The sequence below is a fragment of the Vulpes lagopus genome, chromosome 11 (assembly GCF_018345385.1).
Source record: "Vulpes lagopus strain Blue_001 chromosome 11, ASM1834538v1, whole genome shotgun sequence".
Lineage (NCBI taxonomy): Eukaryota > Metazoa > Chordata > Mammalia > Carnivora > Canidae > Vulpes > Vulpes lagopus.
In genome coordinates, this window is record NC_054834.1 from 20,296,074 (window position 1) to 20,309,029 (window position 12,956).

The following is a 12,956-nucleotide window of genomic DNA, read 5'->3' on the forward strand; positions in this document are numbered from 1 at the left end:
GGGATTCCCACCAATGTTGAGCAAAGGAGTTTTTGTGAGTCCTGAGGGAAAATGTATGTTCTTGTAACACTCCCTATGTAATTCAAGGAAAATATTAAATGGGACATTTGCATTTTTAGAGGCAATGCCTCTAGATTCAAAACTTTTATGAATCAAAACATGGAGGCAGTTTTTGAATCTTTCCTTCTGAACTCTATATTTAAAGGCCTGTCTAAAAGCTGAGTCAACCACTCATGGTTTCCAGGTCCCAAGCCACTGCTCTCTACAGAGGAGGCACTAAGGTTGAGGGTGTGAAGTTCCTAAAGAATTAGTCTTTCCTCTGCAAAATTCTCAAGCATAGTGAAATATCCCTTAAAAGTCATGATTTAGGGATCCCTGGGTGTCTCAGTGGTTTAATTAGAACCTGCCTTCAGCCCAGGGTGTGATCCTGGAGACCCGGGATCGAGTCCCACATCGGGCTCCCTGCATGGAGCCTGCTTCTCCCTCTGCCTGTGTCTCTGCCTCTCTCTCTCTCTCTCTCTCTCTCTCTCCCTCTCCCTGTGTCTTTCATGAATAAATAAATAAAATCTTTTTTAAAAAGTCATGATTTAGTTAATTAAAATGGCTATGTTTCATCAGATGTATTCATTCTGTTTCATCTTTAAAAACCAAAGCCAACTTCCCAAAACATGTACTTAATACTTATGTATGGGGCTTGAAAACAACAACATTGTCTATCTTCAGTTTTAATTTAATTCACCTAGGGTTGGATGAAGATCGAAAGACTGACATATATGATAGCAGAATATTCTAGAAAGAAAAAGTTTTCCAAGTAATAAATTTGCATCAAAAGACTTAAAAAGAAAAATCACACAATGTTCCCCCCCTCCCCAACCCTAGCTGGCTTGGAGGTTAAACCAGAGAAAGTTTAGTAAATAACACAGATGTAACATAACCTTTACTTTTTGAGTTTCATAGTTTGAAGAATTCAAGTATTTTCTACTGTACAGGATGGCAAATATGAGATTAAAAGAACAAATGACAACATAAGGCAAGGTTTTGACTAGAATATTTTCTGGTCATATTTGGAAACCAATAATTGTATATTGAACTCCCATTGGAGGCTGGATACCTTTCAAAACGGAAATATCTGTGAAGTGGATAATGTGAGCATGTTTGTAAAAGGAGTGAAAGATCAAATGAATTCATGATTTCCGCTGATCTAGGGATAGCTATGCTTTTGTAAATGCAACTGCAAGAAGTAATTTGGATGCAACTTCAAATTTACATATCCAAAATTGTGTACCCTTTCTAGAGAAACCGAAAAAGATAAAAAATGAAATATCAAATAGTCGCACAGAAATCACCTGGGATAGATGTGTAGGATAACCCAGGAAGGAAAGAAGCAAAAATTAAAACCGAGAAGCTCATGAGAGAGAAGCCTGTGCTGAGGCTTATTATAAAAACAATATTTGAGGACATACCTCTTTATGACATAGGAAATATTTTAATGGTTTTTAATTCTGAATTGAGTTAATTCATGAAATGGTGTGTTTTCCATGCTCTTATGGGCTTATTTCACCTCCTAATTTTACTCATGGTAGCCTTCGTTTCTCCAACCTCCTGTGATGACCCAGTTTTCCCTGAGGAGCTGTAGGAAATGAGCGGAAAAACAGGCCTAGCAACATTCTTGGACTGTGTCCAGAAAATAGTTTTTAGTCCTTGGAATACTTGGAGGACGCTGCTCCAAGCCTTGGGTATGCGGTTTGGGAAAACAGTAATATCCTCGGCCTTCTCTGTGAACAGGAGAGCACTGTGCAGCGAACAAAAGGAGCATCACAGAGCACAGGGAAAGGTGCTCAGAGAACACAGGCCCTCCAATCACATTTGTAGCTTTACCTGTGAACGGGAGGCACTGTGGAGGAGGAGAGTGGCTGCCTCTGTGCCACAATCCGGACACCTCAGGCCCCGGGAACCAAGAGAACAATTGTGTCCCTGCAGTCCCTGAGGACATGGGAGGTCATGAAGCAGAGCCAAGCTAGCAGGACTAGTAGAGTCACAGGAGGGTGACATTCTGTAGCAATTCAGATTCTACTCCCTGCTGCTGTTTGCTTGAATCACAAGCTCCGAACAAAAGAGAAGAGTGACCTTCAGGAATCTGGAAGGGGTGGCTGAGGTGTATGCAGGTTGTGAGTCCTGGGCTTCTTGCTGGAGAGCTGAGAGGAAGGCAGATGCTCGCAGGGACTGCATGGCTGCTGCCTGCACGCACCTCCACCCCCCTGCCACACTTACCACAAGGTAATTTGCCTCATCAGTTTTTCGGTCAATGTCCCCCAACGCAACGCCAGCTCTCATGCTAAAGCGTCAAAGCCAAAATGAAGTTTAATAGGCCAGACTGCTTTAGGAGTCAAAATTGCAGTGTGGAGGTTACAAAGGGAAGGTTTTACTCCAGTTCTGATGAGTTGTAATTTCTTTCATGCAAACAGCTAACCAGCAAGCACAGAGACAGTTTCAGGGTTTTGGTATTTTAGGTTATTCTGAGTTCCTATTTCTGTCTAATGCATTCGAGAATGGTAGCGTACCAGTTTCTATTCTCTCTGGATTCTGCTGTTTATGCTCTCTGGAATATATCCATTGAAATATATAAAGGAAGTGATTTAAATGATTCATAACATTTTCCGGGAAATATTTGCTCCTGGAAGTTTTATCAGATATATTTCTATATACACACAGTGTGTGTGTGTGTGTTCAATGTTTTTGTTGTTTGTTTTTTCGTACAGTTATATGAGGCTTTACTCAAACTGAAAAATAAATCTAGAGTAAAATGTTTCCCCTTTGAATCCTGTGGATTCCTAGAAATCAAGGATATATCTCAAGTTCTTCCAAGGAGTTCATTTGAAGAGTAGCACTCTAAACCAAACTCGGTCTCTCTGAAGACAGAAGACTTGTCCAAGAGCAAACCTTTCCCTTCAGCCCCGAGAACCAACTTTGATGATGATGGTGATGGTCTGATATCACTCTAGGATCGATGATAGACTGTTTTATATTCCTTAGAACTTCTAGCAGAGGCTGCTGTGTCACACAAATGTAGGGTTTGTGCCAAGTAATTCTTCACAGTGGCAAACTCCTCCGCTTCAAACAAACAGAAAAAGAAAGGTATCCGGATTGTATGTTTTCCTGGGTGGTGATTTTTTTTCAAATAAATTATTGTTGTACAAGTTGTATCTTAGAAGCTTTCTCTCATCTTTAAAAAAGAAACCTCATTAGGTATGCTTCTCTGTCCCTGGAAAAGTGTGAGCATGTGCGTGGGCGTATGTGTGTACGCGCGTGTGCACAGGTGCACACATGTACGTACATTTACCTCTTATAGGAATCTGATGTCCAAGTGTTGTGTATCTTTCAACTTAAGGTGACAGACTGTCAGATGGGATGGATGTCCATATAACCAAGTTTTTAATTGTCTCTAGTATATCTATTAAATGGAACAAAACCACTTTGATCCTCATTGTCCAGCTGATTTCTTTGTATAATTTTTTTTGTTGTTATACATTTGCCACACCCTTCAATTTTTTATTGGTGCTTAAACAGTAGAAAACCTTTTTAAAGCACATCATTTTGATCAAGCCATGAGCTACTGTGAGTATAAACTGATTTCTCTAGCCCTTCTCAAAATCATTTTATTACATTTTTAAGACCCCACTTCAGGGACTGTCTTTATTCAGATACATTCCTTCACAATAAAATTTGTTGCACTCTCAATTCAGTCATTTTTGTACATTTCTGTCCTGTGAAATTTCAAATCAATTGGTTGTGTATATCTTTTTCTCAACCTTTTCTAATTTGGCATTTGTTAACTAAATGCTTGTTTTCCTTATTGATTACTGTGCTTTTTTTTTTTTTCCTATTTCGCCATGCTATCTTTCAGACCTAGTTATCCTTTTACCTGATTCTTTCTGTTTTCCCCCCTAATAATTTTCAATTTGGTGTATGAGCACAAATTATTCTGACAACTATGCTGATTATAACTTTTCCTATGTTTCCTAGTATCATTTAAATGTTGACTTACTTTCTTTCACCTTACAGAGTTGAGTCAGCTTTGCAAACTGTTCAAGTAAAGATTAGGTCTGTCAACATTTTTTAGATGGCCCGTGAAATTTACATATTGATTTGGCCCCGCCCACAGGAGCACTAGCCACATAAACAGAGGTGTCCCTCTTTAATCTCTCTTTTACACACAGCTCCTACCATGGCTTCTATTAAACGCATGGGTAAGTTTATTTTCTGATTTTAATGCAGCATCTTTGCTTTTATCCCATCTTTCTGTTCATTAGATCACATGGTTTAAACCTAAACTTTAATTACTCTGATACTCTGCAGTTTACCTTCAATGATGTCGTTGAAATTCTCCCTTTCAGGCCATCTTAGAAGCCTCTGTTTTAGTCTCTAAAGCTTTCCCTGGCATTACATTATGCTGTTAAGTCTTAATTATATGCATATATGTTTATTTTTATGCCTGTATGTGATGTCCTTCCTCAGCATAGAAAGTAGGTGAAACATGCCATTGGTTTAATGCTTTCACAAATAAGCAAGGTAGCAGTTGAAAATATTAGATGTATGTTTATATATGTCCACACATGCACGTAATTATGTGTGTATATACGTATGCATAAATACGTATGCATATGTGTGTATATAAATCTCTATGGTTATCCCCAAAGATTAAAGTGATGAAAGCAATTTTACTTATGTTTGGATGCTGTTAACTAATGTTCTGCGATAGTTTACAGGCCTTTAGAAGGATTTTATTCCATTTCAACATAATTCTGTTAGCTACCACTTACAGACTATGTTCACTGTTCATTCTTTGTTATGGTTAGATATCCTTTTCCTCTCAATGTAACATCAGGTTATTTAAAATTGTTATTCAATTTGAACAGATGTGTCAAAGAATATGCAATATCAGGTATTGGTCAAGAACTTTTTATGTCCTTTTTTTCTTTTAGAAAAAAAGTATTGGATCTTCATCCAGTCTGTCTGGGTTTTAATCCTTGCATTGGCACATACTATGTTTGTGACCTCAGCTAGTTGTCTCAAGAGCCCAGGGAGGTGGTATGACAGGCCAATGAGGTAACACAGGTGAAATACTTAGTTCAACAAGCCTCCAGTGTGTGGTAGCTCTCATATTACATCATCATCATGATTAATAGGTCATTGCTTACCCATACAATCCACAATTGCCATGCATATTATACTAAGATTCTTCTTTTCAGTTCCTGAACTATAAAAAATATTAAAAGAAAAACTCCTTCTCTAGTAGAAGCTGCATAGATTTACATTAGGTATAAACCTAATATCTGATTTGATCTTTCAGCCTGAGGGTGTAGGTGGGTCCTGTATGATAATCCTCTTTGGCAAGAAAGGAAATCAGAAATACAATGACTATGTGTTACTGAGTCCACAAATCTTGTTATTTTTAATAAGGAGTGATCGGAACTCAGACCATGTGACCCTTCTTTTAGAGTCCTTACAATGCATCTATCATCTGGTTCTCAAATATGTTGCAATATTTGTTACTGAACTGACTTTACTCTTCCTCTTTTACTTCCTAAGTGTTAAGTTCCGGGAACCAGCTTATCTGAAAATACTGTTACAAAGGATTTTTTAAACCATACAAATGCTAAGAGAAGTTTTATTATTTTTAATATTTTCATGAGAAGAGGCTTTCAAAGCACAACACAATATTTAAAAGGAAATTACTTTGAAAGTTAATGGCATAAAAATTCTAAATTTTAGTAGTATAAAATTATAATAAAAATAAAGTTTAAAATACTCAAAAAATTTTTTTAATTGTCCAATATCAGAAGACTGGCCAGTTCCTTACTAACCAAGAAGGAAAGGACAAACAAATTCATAGGAAAAAAATGAAGAAGAATATAATCACAAATATTTTTAAAATTTATTTATTTGAGAGACAGCATGTGCGTGAGTGAGCACAGGGAGGGCAGAGGGACAGGGAGAGAGCGATTCCCAAGTAGACTCCCAACTGAGCATGGACACCTCCCTCCCCAGGGCTCAATCTCTTGACCCTAAGGGATTAGGACTGAGCTGAAACCAAGAGTAGGACTCCCAAGTGACTGAGCCACCCAGGTACCCCTCACAAATATTTGAAAATAGAAATGGCTAACATACTTAAAATAAGGTAAACTTCATATATTTGAATATTTACCAATAAAAAAGTATCTGTTAAAAACTCAAAGTTTGGGATGCCTGGGTGGCTCAGTGGTTGAGTGTCTGCCTTCAGCTCAGGTCGTGATCCTGGAGTGCTGGGATCGAGTCTCACATTGGGCTCCCTGCATGGAGCCTGCTTCTCCCTCTGCCTGTGTCTCTGCCTCTTTCTCTGTGTCTCCCATGAATAAATACAATTCTTTAAAAAAAATTTTTTTTTTAAACCTCAGAGTTCAGTATAAATCAGTATGAGTGTGTGTGCAGATAGGCAGCTTCACACAATGTTGTGTAGATGTATAAACAGAAATTTGGTAAAACTCCACCCCTCCCTGCAGCCCCCCCCCCAAAACCCCACAAACAACCATACACATGTTTGACCCAGAAATTTCACTCACTGCTATTTACTGGTGTCCTAGAACAGGTAAACAAAATTACTATACAGGCAATGATATTGTAATAGCCTTGTATGGTGACAGATGAGAGCGACACTTGTGAGCATAGCATAACGTACAGAGAAGTTGAATCACCATGTTGTACACCTGAAACTAACATCGTGTGTCAACTATATTCAAAAAATTTTTTAAACTGTGTATGAATCCTTAATATTTTTTGTAAGATCAAATAACTGCAAATAAAAAAGTGTCCATTAAATAAGAGATCTGTTATTTACAAGATAATACATCATTTACTATGGAATATTTTTTAATAATGGAAAAAAGAGCATCAACTCTATCCAAAATATGGTATCTCCAAGGCACATAATTTGAGAAGAGTCAAGTTGCAGAAAGTATGATTTGGTATATGTATTATTCCATACACATATGTATGTAAATTTAAAATTTGTAAAGCTATAGGAGGTTGAGAACATACCTGAAATGGGAATTGAAAGAAACTCATCATTTTATACCTTTTATAATTTTCAATATTATTTGTCTGTATTACTATAATAAATTCCTTAAAATAAATATTTGCTTGGTAGCCAATGATCACCATAGGAAGTATTGATTAAACACTATGTCAGGCTCTGTGCTAAATTCTTTATATTATCACTGTCCATCTTTACAACAATTCTGAAAAGCCAATATTTCTACTATAACCAAGAGAAGTGAAGTAGTTAGCAACAAGTCACATACTTTAGGAAGTGATGAACTCCAAAATCAAACTCTGGTCCATTGACTTTCAAAGCAGATGCTCTTCATCCCAAACAATCCATTGAATAAATGTGGTACAGACACCATAGTAACTTCTGATTTCTGGCCATCCTCACTCCTTTATTTTTTTATTTTTATTTTTTTTTATTTTTGAGGGAGAAAGGGGAGGGGCAGAAGGAGAGAAAATCTTAAACTGGCTTCACGCCCAGTACAGAGTCTGATGCAGGGCTCGATTTCACGATCCTGAGATCATGACCTAAGCTGAAATCAAGAGTCAAACACTTAACGAACGGAGCCACCCAGGTGCCCTCAGTTCTCACTCCTTTTAAAAGATTATTACGGGGGGATACCTGGGTGGTGCATCGGTTTGGCGCCTGCCTTTGGCCCAGGGCGTGATCCTGGAGACCCGGGATCGAATCCCACGTTGGGCTCCTGGTGCATGGAGCCTGCTTCTGTCTCTGCCCCCTCTCTCTCTCCCTCTCTCTCTCTCTCTCTCTCTCTCTCTCTCTCTCTCTCTCTATCATAAATTTAAAAAAAAATTTTTTAAATATTATTACAGTTATGACAATTGTTGTATGTGATCATTTATTTAACTGGTTACCAGCAGTGAGCCTAGTCTTCACTCGGGATTCAGCAGCGAACTGACTGCACAAATGTCCCCCTCCTCATGGAGCCAATATTCCAGCAGATGCAAAATCAGGGCCAAAAAAAAAAAAAAAAGAAAAAAGCCAGATCTATGTCTGATGGTGCCATGTAATCTCAAGAAAATACAACAGAAAGGAAAAAAAAGAGCAGGGGCCTGATGGAAAGGATTTGAGTTTGAGCGCCTAGTAATCAGGCCCCTGTCAAAGGGGAGTTGTGTTGACACAACTCTCTCATTTAGTTATTACCATCCTCTTACTTAGTTTTGTCCATTTTCTGATTAAGAGAATAAGAGTAAGTAATCCTTTAACTACCAACCCCCCCTTGATACAACCAGTGCCCAGTAATATCAGAATTCACTTGTCTGATTCCAAACTCTGTTGTCTCTGACAAAAAAAAAAAAAAAAAAAATCCCAAAGAATGATGCCTAAGCTGACTTTACTTTGCTGAAAGTTTTATCCTTCATTATACTAGATTCATCTAGTGCTATAGTGGATTTACATAAGGCAAGGTGTACTCTCACATAAAATATATCCCTTCAAAAAAAAAAATATATATATCCCTTCAAAATACTGCGGGTACATATTCTTTTCCCAAAAGGAAAGCCTCAACTTTCTTTATGTGGAAATGGGTGCAGCACTTTTCTGCCTTATAGTTCAAGGTATATATGTTGCTCCAAATCTAAATATTTGGTTACGGATTTTATTTAGCTGTGCCCTTTCTGGGCCTTAGCACACAAGACTCAGAAAGCTACTCAGGAACTGCTGTCCATGGGATTGAACACAGCTGCCTCTGGGAATGTAAATTTGATTCTTTGGACTGCTTGGGAGTGTGTGACATTTTCTTCTCCAGAGACAGCCAGAGGGTTTGGATGGCATTAGGCTACTGATGAGTGATCCAAGTAAGTTCAGTGTCAGCTTAAAGCATCTATTTTGCTTGTCTTTTTTCCAAAGTATCTTTCTCAAACAGTGTTTATGCTTTCCTCATAATTTAACTATGCTTTCAATATGTTTAAAATTTGCTCTTTAAAATAGGTACTATCTCAACTCCTGTGTCGGTGAGCTATTTCTGTATTGTCATGCGGGGGGCGGGGGAGATATGTGAGAATTAAAGTTGAGAAGAAATAGATCCAAGCAGCTAAAATACAATAAAACAGACATTCTTAATCAGAATATTTCTTAAAACAGCCCCTTATTACCTCTTCACTAATGCAGCCAAGATAAATGGTCACGGTTTAGAGGAATCCCCTTTTTAAGTTACCTGAAATTTCTAAGCTCTTCTTTGGAAACGAAAAGCATAAATCACAAGAAGATTGTACAAGTTCATTTCTCCTTTATCCTAGCTAAGTGGTCTAAAATTTGAAAAAAAAAAAATCCCAGTATATCTCAAGTTTTAATACCTAAGCATTAATTTTTAAATACAAGTGTCAGTAGTAAAAATACCTTGGAAAAAGTAAGCAATGCATGAGGGGAAAAGAGCATTTCAGATTCCTTTCCAGTTGTACTGTAATACTAACAACTAAAAAGATTCACCGCGCTCTCAGGAGGAATTAACACAGGCAGTCCAATGAAGAGGACTTATTTAAATATGATCTAATGAACTAAATATATTTCTGCCTGTTATTGTTAGCTTGCTTTATTTCAAGGTTGTCTTAGAGGCATCTATTCAGCTGGCCTGTCTGGCAGATGACAGTTTAACATTGTAAAGATCTTGATCTTCCTTCCATGATTTTGAGAATTTCTCTGTAAGATGACCTCCACCCCACCCCCGCCCGCCAAGACCTTCTATTTTTATGGGATTTTTAAAAGAATGCCTTTCTTTTGAAGTACCTGGAGTAAATACCTTTTTACGTGAAAAGGTCATCTTAAATGTAATTCTATTTCAATGTTATTTAATAGTTATATTTTGGCAGAAGAAATTGAAGGGAAATTTACTTTTTTTGTTTTCATAGCAGTATTTTGCTGTGCTCATGAAACTCCTGGAAAATTAACAGAAAGTAATAAACAGTTAAGAATTTGCAGTTAGAACAATATGCTATTTCCTTTTCTAAAGTCCGTTTGTCATCCTTGTTGATTGACAGTGTCTCCAATTGTTTTCAAAATCTTTAGTCTTTGTGTACTTCAGATCAAAACTGTATAGAGAAGTGCATTTTATTGAAACCTCATGGAATTTTGCAAGCTAAATTACGACAAGGAAGTGAGACTGCTAATTCTTCCCAATTTACACTTTCCACCCCCGGACCCTGTTCATCGTCTGGAATAACAGTTATGCAGGAAAATAGAATATATTAGAGGCAGATCGGCAAGCCAGTGCCTTTTGTTTCTCTGCCCTTTGACTTACTTGGATGGGAAAATGGCCAAAAAAAAAAAAAAAAAAAAAAAAGCCTGCTGAGTGTCTCAGATATAGGTAATGGGTCCTCACCAGACCATAAAAATAGACTTGTAAGAGCCATACCAGTAGTGTGATGTGGGTGGGTTTCTTCTTCTTCTTCTTCTTTTTTTTTTTTTTTTTTTCCTAATTCTCTGACAACAAACCACTTACTGGGATTTGATAACGTCCTTTTTTTTTTTTTTTTTTTTTTTTTTAAAGCGTATTTAAACTCACACACTTTATGTAATGAGGATTTTAGTGTAGGGTTTTTCTGAAGAATACCATTTGGTCCTACCAAGAACTGGCTGTTCAAATGTTTGAGCTTTTGATTGAAAAATCTTTCTTAGTTTTTTCAAAGGTAAGTCATATGATTTGTTTTTAACAAAAAAGATTTCTGTCTCCTAAATGATAGGAGATTACTCTGTAAACACTCTTTAAGAAGTTGTAGAACTTCAACAAAAAGCTGTAACTGTTTTTCAAAGTCAATTAGGCTTTATTTAAAAATTAGGTTTGTGTTGTTTTCCAGTTGCCAGTCTTTCTACATTTTATGTTTAAAAAATATTAAAACCTTGTCCAATGGCCAGTGGCATTTTATGTTTTGATGTTTAAAGTCTTACATCTGTCTGTAAACATTTATTTGTAGATATTTAAAATGATTTATAATCCACTTTGATTATTGTAAAACTTTCATGGTACAGCTAGGCTGTTTATACCTGAATTTTACTTTAAATTAGGAATAAAAATTCACCATAAGATTAAAATAATGCATTGGTTCTTTTAAGTGACTTGCCACTCATGTCAAAATACTTTCCAGTTTGTAGTTAACTACTTCTTACTCGACAGAGTCACTGATGTGTTTCATTTTCTATCTAAATTGCATTGATTTTTGGTGAACCCGACTTTGTCACTATGGTTAAATGCAATGTGTATTTTGGATATGTTCTTGGTAGGCATTTTTCCCCCGCTAATGAACAAAGATACCATAATTGCTACTTGGAATGTAAATTATATTCCAGACAATGATTCTAGATTTAATTAATTAGTGTAAATTATATAAAATGTGGTAGGAGAATAAAATCAAAATTAATATTTTTGGCCATGTAGGAAGCTTATTACAAATATCAGCAGATTATTTCCTTCAATGGTGACACCAAATTTAAATAAAGGATGAATCGTTCTAGGATAATTAAAGTTTTCAGCTTAACTACAGTAAGTTAATTCATACTGGAAATGGTATAAACTCTCTGCACTAAATCTCACACAGTTTTGGGAATTATCAGGAAACGTGGTGAAAGACATTTTAAAAATGTTTGCATGCATTTTTCAGTCTTCTATATGGTTTTAATATAGTACTACCTTCTGAAACGAAAAGAAACATTACTTCCAATATTGGTTCAGAAAATAAAATGAAATTTTAAAAATGAATTTTAAATTTTTGTTATGTAGAGTCTAGTGGCCCATTGGATTTTATGAGAGAAAAATATGTAGAAAATTTTTATTTACCAGCATCAGTATTACACCAGAACAATGAATCTAATCCACCATCATCAGATAACAGGTTAGCCTGGGAGGAACATCATCCTTACAATTGGAGAGTACTTGCACAGGATGTACTGGAAAGTTTGGAATTTATAGTTGCCTCCCTTATTTTTTATGAAAATGTTTGGCCACGTTTACTCAGACACTTTTGAATCTTGTGGATTTTTTTGTTTCTGAAGGAACAAATCTGTAGCTATCTTTTGATTTAATCGCAAGATGTTTTAGGTCACTGGCCCAAGTTATGGATCAAACTTTTAAGTCGCATCTCCTAAGCTAGCAGCTGCCTTTAAACTTGCATGATATTCTAAGTTCCTATATAAAAAAAAAAAAAATCATTTCATCAGATTTTATTGTCATCGAAGCGTTTTTTCAAATAATCATTCCTACTTGTTGTAAACTATGTACATTTATCGAAGAATTTAGCCAATATGAAATAACATTTTACTGTTTAACTGTACAGTTGTTCAAAATAATATTTCATGATAACATGTTAAAATACCATTTGCTATGATAGGAATTTTTATGTATAACCTCATTTACTTTTGTTTGACATTTACAACCTTATTTGATTAGTGATATAGCCATTTTAGAGAAAATTTAGCCACAAAGAAATTATCCTATCAAGACCCAAATTAAACCTAAATCATTTGACTTCAAAGTCCAGAATCTGAACCATCACAAAACACATGGCATTTTATTGTTTGTAATACAATTTGAGAGAGGAAAAATATAACATTCCTTCTGAAGTTCAAAGATCAAGAAAAGCTCTAGACAATCCTATTTAAACTGACATAACTCTAAGAGAATAATTTCAAACTTCTAGTAATCCCTGTAATCAAGTACTCCAAAAGATAGGCTTATTTCTAGAAGGATCCTTGGTATGACATATGAAGTCCAATGTACTTATTGTTTTAAAACTGCCACCAAAACGAGTTTTAAATTGTAATATTTGAAAAGTATAATTAATGATATGTATCATTTCATATTATAGATGTTTATACATTTTTTCCTATTACATATTTTTATGTCCACATAATCTTTTTAAAGGTT

General features: G+C 36.0%; 1 protein-coding gene across 3 annotated transcripts in view; it reads left to right on the forward strand.

The window, feature by feature from the left end:
• Nucleotides 1–12,956, forward strand: part of CD36 (CD36 molecule) — a 75,925-nt gene that overhangs the window by 28,613 nt on the left and 34,356 nt on the right. Inside the window, exon 1 of one of the 3 annotated variants that reach the window (XM_041723087.1) lies at nucleotides 4,138–4,247. The exons of 1 other annotated variant lie outside the window; for it this stretch is intronic. The gene's annotated coding sequence lies outside the window, so the exon portion shown is untranslated. Of the gene's footprint in view, nucleotides 1–4,137; nucleotides 4,248–10,568; nucleotides 10,726–12,956 lie in introns of those variants that run through there. One more of the 3 variants, XM_041723086.1, reaches the window with a different exon arrangement.